We start from the raw sequence: 21824 nt of genomic DNA, 5'->3' as shown, positions 1-21824 counted from the left end.
ATGACCAGATGTCCCAATATTATTGGGACAGTCCTGATTTTAGGGGACTTGTCCCATGTCCTGACCTTGCATCAGTCGGGACACCCTTTGTCCCAATATCGGGGACCATCTGGACTGCAGCCATGGCACTGGAGCCATGGCGCTGCCATTCACCACTTCCTGGGGCAGCTCCTGGCACCCGCCCGCCAGCAGGAGCACCGCGTGCTGCAGGGGCAGGGCTTGCAGGCGCTGGGAGCTGGCAGAGAGCCCTCTGCCCTCCATCCAACCCGACCTGACCCACGACCCTAGGAGCCAGAGGGATCAGCCTGCCAGATGTGTCCCAGGATGGGAGCCACCCCAGGTGAGCACCACCAGGACTCCTCACCTCTCCCCCAGCAGGTCCCTCTGGCTCTTAGGGTGGGGGCACTATGCGTGCTTCCGGCACCTGCAAGCCCCACTCCATGGCTCCGGCAGCTCCCATTGGTGCTTTTCCCAGACAATGGGAGCCACAGAGCTTACGCTTGTGGCGGGCACAGAACGTGGAAAGTCTGGAAACTCCCCTTGCTGTTCTCACCCTAAGAGCCAGAGACCTCCTGGCAGGGCTGGTGAGTGCAGCCGGGGAAGGGGTCAGGGTGTGATGGAGTGAATGTCTGGGAGGTGTGTGGGGTGCTGGGCTGTGAGGGTGTGGAGGGTGTTGGGGAATGGGGGAGGTTTGTGTGTTTTGGGGTGCTAGATAGTGGGGGCCTGTTGGGGAGTGCTGGGCAGTGGGGAAGATTTGTGTGTGTCAGGGCACTGGGCAGTGGGGGTATTTGTGAGGCATTGTGTAGTTGTAATGGTGGGCCTGTGGGGAAGGGTACTGGGAGGGAGGAGAAATATGTATGTATTGAGAAACTAGTGAGTGGGGGTTTCTGTGTGGGCTGAGCAGCTGTGGTGAGGCTGTGAGCAGGGGGGGTGCTGGGTGGGGTGTGTGTGCACAGCATTGTGCATTTGTGGTGGGAGGGTTGTAGGGGGGCTCTGAGCATAGTATATCCAGAGGGCGCTGGGCAGGGGAGCTGTGTGGTGGAGCATGGGCCCACCCCCAACAGGAAGGGACATGCTGGCAGCACAGGGCCAGGCAGACCAGTGTGCCTCTGGTTCTGGTCGGGGCTGTGCACCTGTGTCTGTCTGTCTCCCCCGCTCACCCAATGTGTCCTGATATTCCACTCTTGCAATCTGGTCACCCTATAGGGGACCCAGGCTAATTCTCTGCTTTGTGATATTGACGCTTCTTGTTTGGCTCTCTCTCTTTCTCTGACAAATGCCAGAAGGTCTCAGTTTTATCCTGATCCAGAACAGGAAAATATTTTGAAAATTTTCTTAGTGCAGGAAAACCATTTCCCCCCAGATCTAAATGTAAATATATTCTACTTGGTCACAGTGGACCAGATCAGGGAGAAATTGTAATAGGCTCGGTACAAGAATTTTGGATAAGATGTTTATATAACTATTGTTGACAGAAATTAATTTATTGGAAGCATGTTGCTTAGGATCTCCATATTTGCCCCATTCTGCCTGTCCTCCCTGGGTATCAGACTTTACGTTAATTTCTACCAGAACTCCATTCATTGCTTGTAACCTCCATAATTTGATTTCTCCAGGTCACTTGGCTATTTGACCTGGTCACCGTTCTTTCCCCTTTGATTTTTGGTATTTTCTCCAAATGTGATGTTGACCAAAAATTAATACTAAAAGAGCCAACGAAGCAGCTGTCTATGGTGCAGAGAGGTGATTTTTCTTGTTTTGAGATTCTTCTAAGATTAATTGGCCAAAAAATCCTCCTCAAAATCCTTCAAAGTATCCAAAATCATATACAATTACCAAGAAACATCACTGCTTGAATTGACAAGTGCCTCACTGACACAAAAAATGGCTCTTTGGACCCATCTGGAAGTGTTACGCAGTCCCTCAGTGGTTCATACACCCAGGAAACTCCTACAAGCAAATGCTGAGAATTAATAGTGGTGATTTTAAGACCAGATGGGACGTTTATAATTATATACTTTCACCTCTGCATTATTAAACATAGTGATACCTGCATCAAATCTAACAGCTTTTCATAGAAGTTGAACACATAATTTAGAAAGATACCTAATCTGAATTTAAAAGAGACAATTGTTAGAGAATGTGCCACATCCCTTGGTAATCTATTCTAATGGTTAGAGGTGGGAGCACAAAAGATCGAAGATCAGATCATTGTGGTCATTTTGGTCTTGATCTAAGTCTTGCCCACATGATTGATCACCAGTGCTCAGTGCTCCACTAAACATATGACTTAACAGAAGTAAGAGGCAGATAAGGCATTAAGTGCATTTATGCATTTTAAAATGCAGAAAAATAGGCAAGAATCACCAAAATGCAAGCAGATAATTAATTTGCTTGTTAATGAAAAATATATGGTTATGTTTTCATTTTATTTATCATTTCAAAACGGTGTTACATTCCATTTACAATAAAAGTCATTCCAATACAAAGTACTCTTTTATGTAATAATGTAAACAAATCCTATGAATGTTTATCTAAGAAAAAAGTCCCCCAAATATCTCTTTCTTCGAAAAATAAAGTGTGCAATTTAGCAAATGTTACATCTGAATTGCAATTAAAACCTTTTCAGACATTTGAAATGAAAGTTGGCAAATCTAAAACCTTTCGTTGTTGTCCACTTCGGATAATAATGCTTCCATTCCTTTTTTTTTTTTTTTTTTGGTAATTCTCAGATTTCATATTCATATGAAAAATGCAGTGTACATAAAACGCATTAATAAAAAAGAATACAAAATAGAAACATATGCAAAAAAGATGATGTGGAATACATAGTTAATTTGCTAATCAAAAATATATTAGACAAGTCTGACCCTATTTTATAGTAGTGGGTATAACTGTATTCCTTTAAAGTGAAACATGAGATAAAATGTATAAGATTACTTTCAACCGTTGATTTTAAATATTTATTAGCGATTTCTGATAAAAATTTGTACTGTAAACATATAGAACATGAAAATTTGATGCATTTAGAATGCCCACCATCTTCATACTATACAAATAGATGTTTTTGAAATATAGCTTTTATATTACTTCATAGAATAGAATATCAGGTTTGGAAGGGATCTTAGGGGTCATCTAGCCCAACCCCCTGCTCAAAGCAGGACTAATCCTCAATTATTTCCCCCTCCAATCCTTAAATGCCCCCAAGGATTGAACTCACAACCCTGGGTTTAGCAGGCTAAATGCTTAAACCATTGAGTTATCCCTTGTTTTGAGAAAGTCATTTAAGAAAGTCATTTAAAACCAATCCAGAGAACTTATTTTATGAGAAATATCATTTTCATTCTTTGTTGGAATTAAATTTCTCAGCATTAGTTCATTAACTGAAACAAAAATACCTATCAGATATATTTCAAGATGAGAGAATTTCCATTATTGTCAGTGAATTTCCTAGGCTCCCAGTATTAATATGAATAAATATTTATTTTAAGAGGAGAATTTGCCATACTATTTCTCATACTTACGTTAGTGGTAGGCACACCCCTAAAAGCACAGTGTAGTCTTTTAGATGTCTGGATGCTTATCTGAATATTAGCCAACAGTTATCTGACTCCCTTTGGTCCTGAAGGGGGTTTAGAAACACCACAAGAACAGTCATTGTTATGGTTTTTGATGAGTCTAGTCTTGAGTGAATCCAATAATTCCTAAATGCCAATTTTTTAAATAGCTAGAGCCAAGTTCTGTGTGTGCATATACAAATATACAAAATGGGTTTCTATATTAGCAGATGCATATTGGTTAATTGTGTGTAAAACAGCATTTGCACAAGTGTTTACATGCACGTGTATATCCCTACCAAGTAGTTTCTGTGGGCTGCCAAAGGAACCACTCTTCCCCCTTCACACTCGCTAGTCTAGGATCAGATGGATTTTTGTTTCATCCACTCGCAGAACTTGAAGGTATTATATGATGACCCATAGTGATGAGGTAGCAGAGAAATGATTAGTGAGCTCACTGATAAAGTAGATTTAATTTTAAAAATCCAGAATGATTTCAAAGTGACTGCTAGAAGTTAGAAAACTGTGACTTATTTAAATATCCAGCTTGTTAACTTTAATGCAGATTTCTTCATTAACAAATTTGTGCCAGTAGTCAGGATGTGTACACAACATTCATTGCCAACTCAGAGTCAGCACCAATGACCAGTGAATTCCTCCAACTTCAGCAGTCTTTGCTAAATAAGATGACCTTCTACTGCAGTACAAAATTGATGGACAACCATTCTGCAAATTAACACTTTTGCTAGTGTTATAGGGATATTGAACTACACAGACTAACCATTGCATCTTGGTATTAAAAGTATTACAAATAAGAATGATCTCTAATGATTTATTTAAGTACCAGCTCTTTCTTAATTTGAGCAAATGAGGAGAATATAATTAAATCTCATTGGTATGGGATTTGGTTTATTTGTCTTGCCTTTTTGTAGATCCTTATGTTTTGGAATCACAGTATAATTTTCAAATGTTTATCTATTCAGTAGCCATACAATGCAATTTGTGGAATTTGAGTTGCTGCAGATGATTAGGTTATTTCATTTTCTTAAGTCATTCTTTCCACTTTCCCCCTTCCTGTGTGTGAATGTGTAAATAGGTGTGTGAGTGTTAGACATTCTTCAGATCAAATAAGCCAAGACACAATCATTATTACTACTGTTTTATTGTCTGCCTCGAGGCTCCAATCAGAGAGTGGGGCTTCATTATGTGAGATGCTCTACACATGTGTAATAAAAAAGGCAGACCCTGCCCCAAAGAACTTACACTCTTAGCATATGATGAGAGACAACAGGAGAATAAAACAAACAGGCAGTGAGGAAAGGGTAACGGTGAAATAAAAATAATTAATGCAAAAACAGTAGTCTCAACATACCAATGTCAGTCTCAGTCTATTACTTCATACCCTAGTATGGCTACAGGTTTAGTGTGAATGAAAGATGCACAAGTGTATATTCCTGGAACCGGTGGTCAGAGAAAATCTTATAGGAAATCCAAGAAAAATACTAATAAATGTCTTTCAGTCATGCATATAAACTAATTGAACAAACGGCATGTTTTGATGTATAGTCCTACACTAATATTACATAAAAGAGACTTGATCTGTAAAGCTTCTCATTCTAAAGCTACGATGAAAGATAAAGAAGAATAGAAGTTGTATTACTTGTCGACTGTCTTATGTGTAAGACTGATATAGAACAGAAAAATCCATTCATAGAGAGACATATTTTGGAAAACATTATGATTTCAATCACTAGAACTGATTCATTGTGTGCTTTGCTCTGTTAATATTCTGTCAATTGAGCCACCCAGAATGTACAAGATCACAAACTCTGCTGATTAACCCTAAAAAAGTCCCATTCAATTTAGAATCTGTACTTAATAGACAAGTGAGTTAATGTGTATCAGTGCCACCTCTTCACTCTGTGCATCTGGTCATTTTTACCTGCTTTGTGGGAAAATCTTCCATCACATAAAAGGTATATTTTATGTTGATTTTCTTTATATTTTGTATTCCAGTAGTAGCCGCAATCTACAAGGCATTGTCCACAAGTGCCTTGAAAACGGTGTGCCAAGTGTTCTGGACAAGATGAAAAATGGCATTTTTCATGTGCTGTTGTCATGTGTCAGAGCTGAAACTTTTGCTTATAATACAGACTTCTGCACTATATTGTATTTACTTCATCAAGAACATTTAAATGTGAATATATTGGGCCCAATCCTATAATTAATGGGAGTTTGACGCCTAAATACCTTTGAGGATTTGGACTTGAGAGCTTCCTGTGAAGTGCTCATTTCCCCTCCAGGGCCATTAGTAGAGCTGATGGCTCTCAATAGCATTTCTCTGGGGGTTCACACTACCTCAGAGGATCAGGACCAACATTATTTATTTCTTTGAAGTCATTTTGGGCTCAATCCTACTCTCTTTGAAGTTGGGAGCTTTGCCATAAACTTCAATGGGAAGAGAACAGAGCCCTCAAGTCGATATTGCTCTGACAATTCTGAAACATTTTCTGCAAGTAATCATGACAATATCTATTGGTTTGCAAGATAAGCTACATCCTGTAGTTCACTGCAATTAAACCAGAGATAAATTTCGCCCAGTACCTCTACTAATGAAGTAGCCATGGAAAAGAAAAATAGTGGATACAGAATAAGGCTCTGAAACAGAGTGTAAGAGAAAAGTCTACAAAACTAAAGAAAATAGGTGACTACTTACACAGCCCAGTGGTTGTTAAAATTACAAAATGCTTGGCAATTATAGAGAAAAAAAAGGAGGTGGAGCCAAACTTTTTATTGATCTGAGGCAAGTCTGATCAAGAATATTAATAATAAACATTTCTTCTTGCCCACAAGGAGTGAAATATTTGCTGGCATGGCAGGAGAAAAGTTATTCAGCAAATTAGAGGCATTGGCAGATTTCTGGCTGATTCCCCTAGATAAAGCAAGCTCCAAGATTTGAATGTTAAATACACTTGCTTGGCAGAGGTTGCTTCTTGATTATTTCTGCCTTTCAGTATATATTCATTACCAGAAGTATTTCACTGCACAGTGTCCTCTATGCTTCAAGGAATTGCGAGATGGAATTGTCTGCTGATGACAATGTGATCTGGGGCAGCACTAATTGTCAGAGCAGGAATCAGGCCTAGTGGTCAGAGCAGGAGTTGGTAGCTGGATACCAGAGCCATAGGTCACAGCCAGAGTCAGGAAACAGGAGTCAGAACCCAGGGTCAGAACCAGAGTCTGGGACCAGATGCTAGAACCGTGGAAGAATTCATTTTGTATTATGGATTCTGGCATAAAAGAATGTTCCAGGATTTGAAGCATGTACTGATGTCAACACCAATGCTGCAATTGCTTGAACCACCGAAAGAGATCAGGCCATCCCATAAATGTTTCAAAAGAAGGACTGAGAGTTGATGCTACAAACATATGGGATTGAATGGCTGCCTTTAATGTATATGGTCTCAGCCATGACAGTGCAGGTGCATATCAGAAAAGAAGCTATGCTGTACAAAACAGAAGACACGAGAAGTCATTCTTCCGCTTTACTCTGCGCTGGTCAGGCCTCAGCTGGAGTATTGTGTCCAGTTCTGGGCACCGCATTTCAAGAAAGATGTGGAGAAATTGGAGAGGGTCCAGAGAAGAGCAACAAGAATGATTAAAGGTCTTGAGAACATGACCTATGAAGGAAGGCTGAAGGAATTGGGTTTGTTTAGTTTGGAAAAGAGAAGACTGAGAGGGGACATGATAGCAGTTTTCAGGTATCTAAAAGGGTGTCATCAGGAGGAGGGAGAAAACTTGTTCATCTTAGCCTCCAATGATAGAACAAGAAGCAATGGGTTTAAACTGCAGCAAGGGAGATTTAGGTTGGACATTAGGAAAAAGTTCCTAACTGTCAGGGTAGTTAAACACTGGAATAGACTGCCTAGGGAAGTTGTGGAATCTCCATCTCTGGAGATATTTAAGAGTAGGTTAGATAAATGTCTATCAGGGATGGTCTAGACAGTATTTGGTCCTGCCATGAGGGCAGGGGACTGGACTCGATGACCTCTTGAGGTCCCTTCCAGTCCTAGAGTCTATGAGTCTATGAGTCTAAAATGTAATGATATTCTCTATGATCATAGCTTCAAAGCTAAAATTAACTACAAACACTGGCTGCAGTAAACAAGAAAGGACCTTCAGAAGCACCGCCAAGGTTATAGTGATTATTTTTAAAGTTCAGAGGTATGATATTACCCTGGAGTTCCAGCTAGGACATCATCTACTAACTGCTGACAGGCAGTCAAGAGCATAGGCTTCACTTGATAGCACACAAACAGATGATCTCATGTTAATTTCATTCCTGCCACAGATACATAATATTGATGAAATGGTAAGCAAGTGTGGAGCTAAACTATAATAGGCACAATCCCCTGCTCTGTTGAGCAGGGCCATCCCTAGGGGGGTGCTAGGCCTGGGGCAGAAGTAACGAATCCATCACTTCTGGGACTGACCGCACCAGCCAATCACACTGGCCCCTGGGACCCCCCCCAAGTGTGGAGCCCAGAATGTTCTCCACGATTCGCTGTACCCAAGGGGTGGCTCTGCTGTTGAGTATACTGAAGCAGTGTAAGTTAGAGTATGCCTCCTGCTGTGCTAACTTTCACCAGGGCCAAGCAGCCTGGGATCGCGTAACTGCAGCTGAGATATAAGGGCAGATCGGGGCTGAAGAATAGATACATAGCAGAGCAGAAGCATCAGTATTAATTTTATAAATTATATCTTGTTAACTAAATAAATAGATTACAATAAAATCTACCTGAGGCGTCTATTCAGCAAGATTCTGAAGCACTTGTCTAACTTGATGTAGGCAAGCGGTCCCCTCAAAGTCAACAGAATTGCTTGCCTACTTAGAGATAGAGTTGTACTTAAATATCTTGCTGAACTGGGGTCTGAAATACTACAGTGTAGTAAAATAGAAATGGGAGGACAGCCTAGTGATTTAATAGAGTGATGGGGACTTTAAAAAAAATGGATGCCTGCCTTTGGTGGCATAGTTTTCTAACAGATGTTGAGTGTAAGTAGAACCAGGTATATAGGCTCAACTGGCAATAGTTACCTGCCTATCCAAGTCACAAAACTACCAGACATTTGGCAAACATCCACTCAGGAAAGACCTGAATCTTTCAAATCAGGGTTGAGAGCTGCAATGGTCAAGCTTGCTTAGTGCCTGCTCACTCACATTATGATTGATTTTAGCCAGCACTGTCATTCTTTCACATTCATAAGCACAAAGACATTTTTTAAAAAAAATTCTAAATGTAAAAATAATATGCACCATTAAGCTGAAACTTTGTCATTCTGGAGAAAAAAGAACTGTCTGATTAATGAATATGCTGTGTCAGTGAAGCAGTACAGACCTTTATATGGCCTGTGATTCTCATGGAGGCGGAGAGCTATTTGTTGTTGGGTCAAACCATTCACTGACCATGAATAGAAACGATTTTGGTATAATGAAAGAACAAGCATAGAAACTCAAACAATAGTTGCTGGATCTTTAAAAAACCCACATATAATTTATTTCTTTTCCTTTATAGATTCTTATGCATTAAAGTGGCAATAATGTTATTAAACTGGTGCATTTAGAATAACATGAAAGAAAATGAGATCATCATATCCAATCTGGCAGATAGCTGTCCTGAGAACAGCTAGTGCTTCTTTCATTGATCCATAAGATGCTGTGCCATGCCTCCAATTTTTCCTCATTTTAGTAAAAGCATAAGTTCATTGTCTGTGTTTACAGCAGCCTTCATTGTTTCTGAATGTTCTCTATGCTTTGTAGTTGAGAACACAGACTGAAAAATATTTTCAGTGCACCATTTGCTGTGTTTTGTATGGGATATACTTAACACAGGTATATATGTCCCCTATTAGAGTCTTTAAATTGTTTCTGTGCACATTTAGTGCAATTGATCAAATATAGGGTTTATGATTAAATGAGCTGCTTTTCCTTGGCTATCACTGCTGTTACCGAGGCAGTTAAAACCTAAACTAGGCCAAAATTGCTACATAATAAGGGTAATTAAATGCAACAATCTTGTCTATTTACTCTGTTGAGTGAACCAACTGATTTACTATCTCCTGGCTGAATTAAATATAAAGACATAAGGTGCCAAAGTTTCTTTCCCTATAGCATACAAAGAAATATCATTTCCAGTAGGCAAGCACACTAGAGAGGGAATGCAGTTTACACTGTAGGTATTAGAATGCCTTACCAAAGGATAATTAAACTGAAACAATCAACTTCTTAACAGAAGAAAAAGAACATTGAGTGTCCTATGGGGCAAAGAGGTATTTTTGGCATCTAATTGCAACTGTTATACAAACGATATATAAAATAAGTGCTGGCTGAGGAGGTTTGGCCAGAAATAATAGTCCAATAGTCCAATAATTCATTTTTTTTATTATTATTTTTGCAAGGTTCCTTTATAAAATATCAAAGAATGGAATAGAGTAGAACAACAGGGACCCAGTCGCGCCTTGGTTCCCATGCCTACTTCAACCAATATCACAAGACTTTTGCATGCGCGTGCACACACACACACACACACACACACACAACTACTACTACTTCCTGTGGTATTACTTCACTGGATATGATGCATTATGATGCAAAAGTGAAATGGTGCCATGACACTTGTGTTTGGTAAGTCTCACTGGGAATTCAGAAGTGGCATATAAAAATTGTACAATATGCTGGTGAAAATTTACGAAGGGAAGACTGTGGATCATTGATGTTGGACATGGAATTGCCTCCAGCTTCCAGCAGGAGAATGGCCAAGTATTATTCTAAATGAGAAAGGCCTTTCTCCTCATTGCTTATGTATTTAATCTTATCAGAGGAATGCAGTGTATCATATGGGAGATTTAAATGGCTCTCAATAGGGGAGATAAACCATAAACAGAAATTAAACGGGAAAAAAAAAGTTACTGGTACAGCTACATAGGAGTATAATTTAAACAAGAATAAACACTTTAGCTTGGCATTAAGCACACAAAATAGGTTCCAACTCATGATAATTTGCCAACATTGTTCCAGAAATTTACTGGATACCATACCCACTGTAGGATAAACTGAGCCAATTGTAAACTGACCTTTGAATACATAAAGGAGGAATACATAAATGGTTATATTTCTTCTATGGAGGAAATATATGCCAAATTTTAGAGCTCTTCCTCAACTGGAATGTGAGAGTGTAAAGATGTGGCGAAGTTCTGTTCGGCACTATGTTCATGCTGCTCACATGCATTACACACAAGAAACTTTTTTCTATGCCTACTTAATGGTAAACAGTTCATGTTGCCATTTGAACTGATCAAGATATATTTTTAAATGGTCTTTGAGCTTTTGCGAGGGCACCGGTAAAGCCAGAATGACATGATACTGCATTTCTGTAATTCAAATTGCTGCCAATGAGGCAAGAAAAAAAAAAGTTCTTTGGTACAATTTTCCTTTTTTTCTTTTTCTTTGGGGTGAGTTAAGCAGATTTACTCTTTAACAGTGGAGCTTCAGTGGATGATTATGACATCAAAGTGTGACAGACAGTGATTAGGTACTGCAGGGGGAAAAGGCAGATAAAAACAGACATTTAATTCCCTTAGCTTAAAGGGACATTATCCCTAGCTAGGAAAAAAATACAGCAAAAACATTCCAGCTTTTTTTTTTTTAAATGAAGCCCTGATTTATACAGCATCCACCCCCATCCCCCATTTAAGAATTTTCTTTTAGAACTGTAGCTGAAATTTTCTTTCTCATCTCAACTATATTTTTAATTAGCCCCTTGAATCTGTTTTACTGACTTTGACACCCCTCGATGCCGGCACTGGCTGTTTCCCATTCTGCAGAGCCCAGCCATAACCTGTCTCAAGTCATGACCTTTTCACATGTTGTTTTACAGAAACAACTAGGGACTAAGGCTAAAATTTGCAATAAAGCCTAAATGCCTCAGTAACCTAAGCTTCATTGGATCTGATTTTTAGAGGTATTTAGGTGCCTAATTCCCACTGAAATCAATAGGAGTTAGATACTTAAATACCTTTACAATTCTGGCTTGTAAGCATTTAACTGTGTCCTTGACTTTCAGTGAGACTTAGGCTATTTCCAAAGTCCCTTTGTGACTTAGGGCAAGGTCCTCAAGGGTATTTAGATGCTTAACTCTCACTGAAAAGGATCCGAAAAAGGATCTAGGAGCCTAACTGATCACTTTTTCAGGGAAATCTATAGCAGAGAATGAAAGGGACCAAGGACATGATTCAACTCCCATTGAAGCCATTGGAAAGACTCCTACTGATTTAGCAGGAGGTGGATGAGACCACCAGTGTGGATCACGCAGCAGCTTCATAATGAAGCTGTTTTATTTATTTTAGTGGAACATTTGGGCTCCATTTTAAGTTGCATGAAATATGCAGCAGTGCAGAACTGCTATCAACTCTGACAGGGAGTCACAGTCAGACATACCAAATGCTAAATTCAAAACATTTCTTTGGCTTTAACTCAGAAAATAATATGGCCATTTTATTCTATTAAAGGTGGAGGGGTTAAGTCAATGGGGGAAAAAAAAACATCAGAGGAGTCCTCTTGATCAAGAGCCAGATACATACCATTGAGTGCAGGACTTCAAACACATACGGCTTTTTAATGAAGATTTCCTTTTATTCTTCTTTGGACCAAATAAAAGAAATAATTAGGAAAACAAAACAATAAAGCCCAGTAGATTAACTTCTTTTTAATGTTGAAGAGAAGCTAGTTTTTAAAGCTGTTTCTGTAAATTTATGCACTTTTAAAAATATTGTCTCAGTTTACAGGATAACAAATGGAATGGATGAAAAAGGTCTCTTTCTTTTGAACCTGCTCTTGCATACATTTTTATCAAGAGGAAAAGGGGCTGTACACAATCTTCTTTGGGGCAAGAGGAAGGCAAGTGATGTGAGAGTCACAGCTCAAGTTATGACAAGAAACCAGTTGTCTCCTTATATTGTTGTTTTAGAAAGAAGCAACAGAAAAACAGTTTCTATTAAGATTAGTTAAGATTCCCTAGGTGAAATCCCAGCCACCATTGAATTGAGAACAATGGAGTCAAGATCTCACCCTATGACTTTTTCAACTGTTGATGATCTGTCCAGGACACATATGGTGCATTAGAGTAAAAAATGTTCCCCCAGGTGTATTTGTTTTCAGTTAAAAACCTATTGTTGACTAAAGACCTCTTTTCACATGCTGGAAAACACTTTCCTACCTTTTTGTTTTAGGCTCTCAGCCTGCAAAAGAGGTCTGTGTAGTGGATCCCTGCAACTATGTGATGCCATTTGCAGGGCTGGGCCTGTAAGGCTCAATCCTGCAAAAGCTCAGGTGTGCGTACTTACATGAGCAGTGACATGGACACCAATGGAACTATTCATATGAGAAAGGTTGCTCAGTGTGCATCATTACTTGCAGGATCAGGGCTTTAATTTGCAAATCCTGCATCGTATCTGACTAACAAATAAACACAAACCTTAGAAACAAGATCCAGATCAGTATATATACACCCATAAATGCAAAATCTAGTGATATTGCAAAACTGAGTTTGAGAAATCCTCACTTACAGGTCAGGATATAAATGATGTGAAGTGCTTATCCTATTAATTCTGCCCAGGCCTCCTTCTGATTTTCCCCATCCTCTGATCCCCCAGTCACCTTCTTCCTCTCTCCCAGTCTCCCACTACTGTTGTTTTGGGGCAGGCTACCCAATTCTTAGAGTTCAGCAGATGCACATCAGCTGAGATTTTCCCAAATGGCTGCCTATTATTAGGCTTCTATGTCCTTATTTTGGTACTTGTATATGGACTTAGGACTCTAGCTTTTGACACCCTTTTTTGAAAAAAAATTGGCCAATCTGTAATTACACATGATTATTTATTAGTGGTAGCAGGTAGAAGCTCGAGTTGAGATCAGGCCCATTGCCAGCCAGTGTATAAATACACAGTAAGCTCACAATCAAAATATACAGGACACACAAAGAGTAGTAGAAAGGAAGTACTGTTATCCTCATTTTACAAATTAGAAACTTAGGCACAGAATGATTGTTTTGCCCAAGGTCACATTGGAAGTGTGTTGCAGAACCTGAACTGAATTCATCTCCTGAGTCCCAGCCCAGTGTATTAAGCACAGGACATCTAATTTTCTCCTGATGGGGGTACTGGTACCTTTACATGTGGAAAGATCAAGTGAACTAGTGTTAGAGTTTCTGAAACTATCCATTATGCTCACTGACATTAGGAAAAGCTTGGTTATAGCCATTGATCTCTTAGCAGTGGGTGTGTAGTACTAAAACATCAGAACGGGTGTCAGAGAAAACCTTGGAAACATAATAATTGCAAAACAGTGCCTTCGGAAAACTGAATGCTGTTATTGCATGTCTCAGCCATATTTTCATTTGCTCATGTGACAGACTCTTGTGCTTTATTGAAAATTAACTTACTTGTACAGTAAGAGAAAAGAAGAAACATCTCCGACACATTCTGAACCATCTAACATCCCTCCAACCGTGCTTTATATTATAACCCAGTGTGTAATCAAACCAAACCAAACTATCATACTACACTGGTGGAGGGGTAAGTTCTAGGGCCATTTAACACTAGAATTTTCTAATGCAGATTAATTCCAGAAACATCTGTGGTACACGCTTTCTGCTGATGCCATGTGAACATCCAGTGGAGTGGGGTAGCCATCCTGATTTAACACCCCATGAAGAGCTTACTTTAACGCTGACTTCAGACTACCCCTATATTGCTTTATTTCTGATTGAAAGGGAAGGAGGCGCTGTAAATAATGTAATTATAAGAGCACAAGAGCCAGGATATGAAGAAGGATAAACCTTAAAATATACTGAGTTAAGGGATCAAAGATAAAAAGGCTAATTTGAATCTGGCCATCATCTAACACACTGAAAAACAAGTGCAGACTGAACAAGCTAGACCTGAACATCCTGGACTATGACCTTCCCTTGGATGTCACCTAGTTCCTAAATAGAATATACCTGGGGCTCCATATATGTGTCTGGAGGAAGAATTTGGTGCTGTAGGCATAGATGCCTATAAGACTTCTGAAGACAAGTGTCAGATCATTGATCTGATTCTCTCTCCAAATTCTCTTCTGCAATCATTATGGCTTTAGGGAAGGATTTTTGCCAATGATTTTACAGACATGCAACCATGTGAATATCTTTTTCTAAAAGATCATGACAGGAATAAATTTATCAAGGGGCACTGAGGAGGCACGACAAAGGTAGTGAGGTACTGCATGGTAGTGCCAAGAGCACTGAATGCAGTAGATAAATGCATATGGAGGGACTCTTCTAAAGGTAAAAGATTCTCTCTGATTTATTTTAGCATAGCTCTCTTTAGTAAAAGTTCAGATTTCTTTGGGCACAGAAATCAGACACTGCGGGTTGTGTTATGTTTTCAGGCTGTCACATTTTTTCATTCTTGATTTTGTCCATTTTACCATTTCCTGTTCTATCTTCTAAAATGTTAAGAATTTTGACAGACTTGGTGCAATTGCAGTTTTAAGAAGACAAAACAGGACGCCATCTGAAATGCTCCCATTTTATCCATCTTTGTGCTGACAGCACAATGCCTGTAAAATCCACCTGCTGGAAGTCTGGTGGTTTATGCAAAGGGATGTCATGGTAATTTGGAAACTGTTGAATACAGAGCAAAGGCTTTTCCTGCCCCCAACTCACCACACCAGTTTGCCTAGCTCATTACATGCCAAATTTTTTGATTGATGTGCTCTCTTCAGTCATGGATAATTTTAACTCATATATTAAGTAGCTGTTGCTTCCATTCCATTATATTTCCTTGTATGAGGCAAATCAGAGCTCAGGCTTGGCCTGTATTGGGCTGACTTAAAAGCCAGAGTAAGCCTTTGTTTAGCTTGAGTAGGCGGTAAGCCAGTCTTTCAAACCTAGCTAACTTATGCAGTCTCAGCTTTTCTTAATTGTAGGGATCCCTGTGCTACTGAGATTTATATGGCTACAACCTAGCTTTTTATGAGCCCTGAAGAGGTAAGAAAAGTTGTTAAAGGCTTTCTAAATACCTATACATTCTTTTGAAATGGAGGAGATTTAAATGGATTAATAGCTGCAAAATCAATATAATCAACTACTGCCTTACTTTGTTTTTAATAGGAGATGTAGGTGAAATTCACCAGCATTGTGATCAATGAGCTCAAAGCCTTCCTTACTACTTAAAGTCCTATATTGGGGTTATGTGAGGAAAGGATGACAGGTACACCTACTGCATGCTGTGGGAAGGGCGTCCTTGCCCTTGGAAGCCCCATGGAAGGCAGCCAGTGCCAGGCTGAAGTGAAGACTTTTATTATTTATATTTATTTGTGGCAACAACTCTTGCAATTTACCCAAGAATTGGAGGAGTGGCTACAGGAAGGCGGAGCTGAAATTCTATTATCTGTGGATTTTACCTCAAGGCATCCGCAGAAAGCCCGGTGATCCATACAGAGCCCAATACTCTGACTTTTCACAAGGGAAGTGGATTCCAACATACTTGCATTTCATCAAAGTCTATTTGGGTAAAATATGTTCCCAGCTACACCAGTGAATCCAAAGAAATTCTGCCAATTTGAATGATGTAACTCAGTTTTACACTTGTGCAGCTGAGAGCAGAATGTGGCCCTTTGTCTTGCAATTGTTTTTTTAGGTCTTTTATATTGCCTTCCTATATGCCTGCATGCTATACCGTTCTTCTGAATACAAAATAACAATTCATTAGCCTCTGATTAGTGCTTGCTTGATCATGTATTCAAATATATGTTTCAAATGTAATCATGTGGATTCTATTTTTTTGACTGCAGTGGAGGGGGCCAATGTATAATAATACAGAAGATCTGAACCCAAACAGGACCCTGGATCCAAGCACAGTCATTTTGAGGGGAAGGGGAGAAGTGTTTCAAAATTCAGATCTGCATTTTAATTTTGCAGCTCAGTCTTCTTTCAAATGATAATGTAAAATGTTTGAGTCCAGCTCCATCCTCCTTGTTTATGAAGTACAGGATTGCATCCTGTATTTATATAGTGCCAATCTGACAGAGCACCTTAGGCACTGCATAAAACATCATTATTAAAGTACATTAAAACATGACATAGATGAACAGTTTTATAATCATTATGCTGTCAAAATACAAGCAATAAACTGTCTGCTGTACACTTTACATTTTCTTCATTTATAGGCATTTCTATATTGCTCCTTATCAGAGTACTTGAACTTCACAATGATAATGTTTAAGCAGGGTACAGTGCTCTTGGGACTAATTTGAAATATGTAGTTAGACTGTCTCAATTTAATTTGCCTGGTCTATGCATCCCCAAATATAATACACAAAAAAGAAGTGCTTCTACAGCCTCGGTTGTCAAGCCCAAATTCACTTTTTTGGAAGAAGGGCTGAGGGCACACAGACTCTACAATTTCACTTGCCAAAATAAAGACATTTTAGATCAAATCCTCTTCATCCCTCTGTAAAATAGAAAAGAAAGTGCTCATACATTTGGGACAGAGTAGTAAATTCCAGATGCCCCGTATCCAGGGCCGGTGCAAGGATGTTTCTCGCCCTAGGCAAAACTTCCACCTTGTGCCCTCCACCCACACCCCTGCCCTGAGGCACCCTCCTACCCTGCGGCAGCTCCCCCCCTCCGCCCTGAGGCCCCCCCCTTGCAGCAGCTCCCCACCCCCCACTCTCCGCCCTGAGGCCCCCCCCTCCCCAGCTCACCCCTGCTCTGTGCATGATTAAGATCTCCCCGAGCATACCGTCGCTGCTTCATTTCTCCCACCTCCCAGGCTCGAGGTGCCAATCAGCCTAAGCGCCGCAAGCCTGGGAAGCAGGAGAAGTGAAGCGGCCACGGCGTGCTCGGGGAGGAGGCGGGGCAGGGAGTTCCCCTGCATGCTGCCCCCCCTTTACTTGCTGCAGGCAGCCCTCCCCACGCTCCCCTGCCCCAGCTCCCTCCGCCTAAATGCCGGCGGTGACTAGGGCGGCCGAAGATTCAGCCACCGTGATTGCTGCCAAAGAAAATTGCCCCCCCCAAATGCCAGCACTCTAGGTGACCGCCTACGTTGCCTAAATGGTTGAACTGGTTCTGCCTGTATCATAGAAGTGCCAGGGGAGACACTTACAAAATAGGAAAGTGAAACAAGATCCTATTCTGCATTAATAAAACTAGAGTGAGGAACTCTGCCATTGAAGGAGCTAGGAGACTTCTTGCAGTACCGACAATAAAGAAATGACTTGAAGAAGGGAATTTAGCTGACAATTTGAGATGTATATCTATGCTAATTGATCTGTCATGTCAGTCCTGCTGTAGACATGCTCCTGATATGTCCTATCCAATAGTTTCCCACAATCACTGATATCAAGCCACATACTTTTAAGCAATATTCTCCACTTATTTTGCTGTGAGAGTACTTCATCTGAATTTTGAATAAATAGTAAACAGATATCTAAGTATCTATCTGTCCTCTGCACACTGGTGCATGTACTTGATGCGTTCATTTTTCTATACAAGTGATTCCTCTTGTATTTTGGAACCATTTCTCTAATTAAGAGGGATTTTTCCTTTTCAAGTGACAAGCTATCAATGGCCTAGCTGCTACTAACAGGGATTCATTCTTCATTGCTTTTATTGTGAGCATTTTCACTAGGATGCCACACCAGGATTACTAATGGATCATTGGTAATGAATATCCAACAATCTGTAATAATTGGTTGTGAACTGCATCGCAGTATTCATTAGTAACACTGCTCTACAGCCAAAATGCTTCTGAAATAAATGTAGTCCAACTTCACTAATTCTGGGTCACAGAGAATGAAAATGATGCTTAAAATTGTTGATTGGCTCTAGTTTTCAAGATATGCTATTGGGTCAGTATATACGACCCTTGACTTGGGAATGGTGGAGGATAAGTGAGTTATAAAGGGAAGGGATCTCAATTTAAACCAGAAATGACTAAAATACATCTTTGACTGGATCTATGAATAAATCTATGACTGGGTTCGGACAGTACTTGCTTTTTAGGCAAAACAATGAATGATGCAATCTGAAGCTGGTATTGCGTCGTACATGAGATGAATTCAAGTATCAGAGGGGTAGCCGTGTTAGTCTGGATCTGTAAAAGCAGCAAAGAATCCTGTGGCACCTTATAGACTAACAGACGTTTTGGAGCATGAGCTTTCGTGGGTGAATACCCACTTCTTCAGATGCATGTGGTGGAAATATCCAGGGGCAGGTATATATATGCTAGCAAGCAAGCTAGAGATAACGAGGTCAGTTCAATCAGGGAGGATGAGGCCCTGTTCTAGTAGCTGAGGTGTGAAAACCAAGAGAGGAGAAACTGGTTCTGTAGTTGGCAAGCCATTCACAGTCTTTGTTCAATCCTGAGCTGATGGTGTCAAATTTGCAGATGAACTGAAGCTCAGCAGTTTCTCTTTGAAGTCTGGTCCTGAAGTTTTTTTGGGGCAGGATGGCCACCTTAAGGTCTGCTATAGTGTGGCCAGGGAGGTTGAAGTGCTCTCCTACAGGTTTTTGTATATTGCCATTCCTAATGTCTGATTTGTGTCCATTTATCCTTTTCCGTAGAGACTGTCCAGTTTGGCCGATGTACATAGCAGAGGGGCATTGCTGGCATATGATGGCGTATATTACATTGGTGGATGTGCAGGTGAATGAACCAGTGATGGTGTGGCTGATCTGGTTAGGTCCTGTGATGGTGTCGCTGGTGTAGATATGTGGGCAGAGTTGGCATCGAGGTTTGTTGCATGGATTGGTTCCTGAGCTAGAGTTATTATGGTGCGGTGTGCAGTTACTGGTGAGAATATGTTTCAGGTTGGCAGGTTGTCCGTGGGCAAGGACTGGCCTGCCACCCAAGGCCTGTGAAAGTGTGGGATCATTGTCCAGGATGGGTTGTAGATCCCTGATGATGCTTTGGAGGGGTTTTAGCTGGGGGCTGTATGTGATGGCCAGTGGAGTCCTGTTGGTTTCTTTCTTGGGTTTGTCTTGCAGTAGGAGGCTTCTGGGTACACGTCTTGCTCTGTTGATCTGTTATTCTATCTACTACCCAAGATCCACAAACCCGGAAATCCTGGACGCCCCATCATCTCGGGCATTGGCACTCTCACTGAAGGACTGTCTGGATATATGGACTCTCTACTCAGACCCTATGCCACCAGCACTCCCAGCTATCTCCGTGACACCACTGATTTCCTGAGGAAACTACAATGCATTGGTCACCTCCCAGAAAACACCATCCTAGCCACCATGGATGTAGAGGCTCTCTACACAAACATCCCACACACAGATGGAATACAAGCTGTCAGGAACACTATCCCTGGTGATGCCACAGCACAACTGGCTGCTGAGCTCTGTGCCTTTATACTTACACACAACTATTTCAAATTTGATGACAATATATATCTCCAGATCAGTGGCACTGCTATGGGCACCCGCATGGCCCCACAATATGCCAATATCTTTATGGCCGACCTGGAACAACGCTTCCTCAGCTCTTGTCCACTCACGCCCCTTCTCTACCTATGCTACATTAATGACATCTTCATCATCTGGACCCATGGGAAGGAGGCTCTGGAAAAATTCCACCATGATTTCAACAGCTTCCACCCCACCATCAACCTCAACCTGGACCAATCTACACGGGAGGTCCACTTTCTTGACACCACGGTGCAAATAAGTGATGGTCACATTAACACCACCCTATATTGAAAACCTACCGACCTCTATGCCTACCTTCATGCCTCCAACTTCCATCCCGGACACATCACACGATCCATTGTCTACAGCCAAGCACTGAGGTACAACCGCATCTGCTCTAACCCCTCAGACAGAGACCAACACCTACAAAATCTCCACCAAGCATTCTCAAAACTACAATACCCGCATGATGAAGTAAGGAAACAGATCAACAGAGCCAGACGGGTACCCAGAAGCCTCCTACTGCAAGACAAACCCAAGAAAGAAACCAACAGGACTCCACTGGCCATCACATACAGCCCCCAGCTAAAACCCCTCCAACGCATCATCAAGGATCTACAACCCATCCTGGACAATGATCCCACACTTTCACAGGCCTTGGGTGGCAGGCCAGTCCTTGCCCACAGACAACCTGCCAACCTGAAACATATTCTCACCAGTAACTGCACACCGCACCATAATAATTCTAGCTCAGGAACCAATCCATGCAACAAACCTCGATGCCAACTCTGCCCACATATCTACACCAGCGACACCATCACAGGACCTAACCAGATCAGCCACACCATCACTGGTTCATTCACCTGCACATCCACCAATGTAATATACGCCATCATATGCCAGCAATGCCCCTCTGCTATGTACATCGGCCAAACTGGACAGTCTCTACGGAAAAGGATAAATGGACACAAATCAGACATTAGGAATGGCAATATACAAAAACCTGTAGGAGAGCACTTCAACCTCCCTGGCCACACTATAGCAGACCTTAAGGTGGCCATCCTGCCCCAAAAAAACTTCAGGACCAGACTTCAAAGAGAAACTGCTGAGCTTCAGTTCATCTGCAAATTTGACACCATCAGCTCAGGATTGAACAAAGACTGTGAATGGCTTGCCAACTACAGAACCAGTTTCTCCTCTCTTGGTTTTCACACCTCAGCTACTAGAACAGGGCCTCATCCTCCCTGATTGAACTGACCTCGTTATCTCTAGCTTGCTTGCTAGCATATATATACCTGCCCCTGGATATTTCCACCACATGCATCTGAAGAAGTGGGTATTCACCCACGAAAGCTCATGCTCCAAAACGTCTGTTAGTCTATAAGGTGCCACAGGATTCTTTGCTGCTTTTATGAGATGAATTGCATAATGTTATTCCTAGAAGTCATGGATGATGCAATCATAACGAAGCTTACATCACTCTGCTGAATAAATTGACCTCGATCAGCTCTAGAAATCATACAGTGTCGTGCTCTCTTATTTGTCTGTGTTTGATTTTGCAAAGGGACACATTTCTGTTTAGCCACAGTGAGCAGAGATGCCTGGTACTTGTGTGAACAGTGCAGATAACTTCTGCTATGTTTGTGGTGAAGTGACTTTTGCATCACAAAAGCGCAGTATAACCACTATGGTTAAGAAAACCTATCACCTTTATTTTGGCTGCAAAATTGGAGATCAGGACAAGAGGTGGGCC

The 21824-nt window shown here is 41.1% G+C and overlaps 1 protein-coding gene across 1 annotated transcript in view; it reads left to right on the top strand.

Annotated features, from left to right (window-relative positions):
* The window catches only part of LOC127049047 (uncharacterized), a 185552-nt gene extending 164452 nt beyond the window's left edge, over window positions 1-21100 (top strand). Inside the window, exon 2 of the mRNA XM_050949312.1 lies at window positions 20906-21100. The gene's annotated coding sequence lies outside the window, so the exon portion shown is untranslated. The remainder of the gene's footprint in view (window positions 1-20905) is intronic.
* Window positions 21101-21824: the final 724 nt, after the last annotated feature.

This window comes from Gopherus flavomarginatus, chromosome 4 (genome assembly GCF_025201925.1).
Source record: "Gopherus flavomarginatus isolate rGopFla2 chromosome 4, rGopFla2.mat.asm, whole genome shotgun sequence".
NCBI lineage: Eukaryota > Metazoa > Chordata > Testudines > Testudinidae > Gopherus > Gopherus flavomarginatus.
The sequence above is the reverse complement of the archived record's forward strand: the minus strand, read 5'-3'. Positions and strand labels throughout refer to the sequence as shown.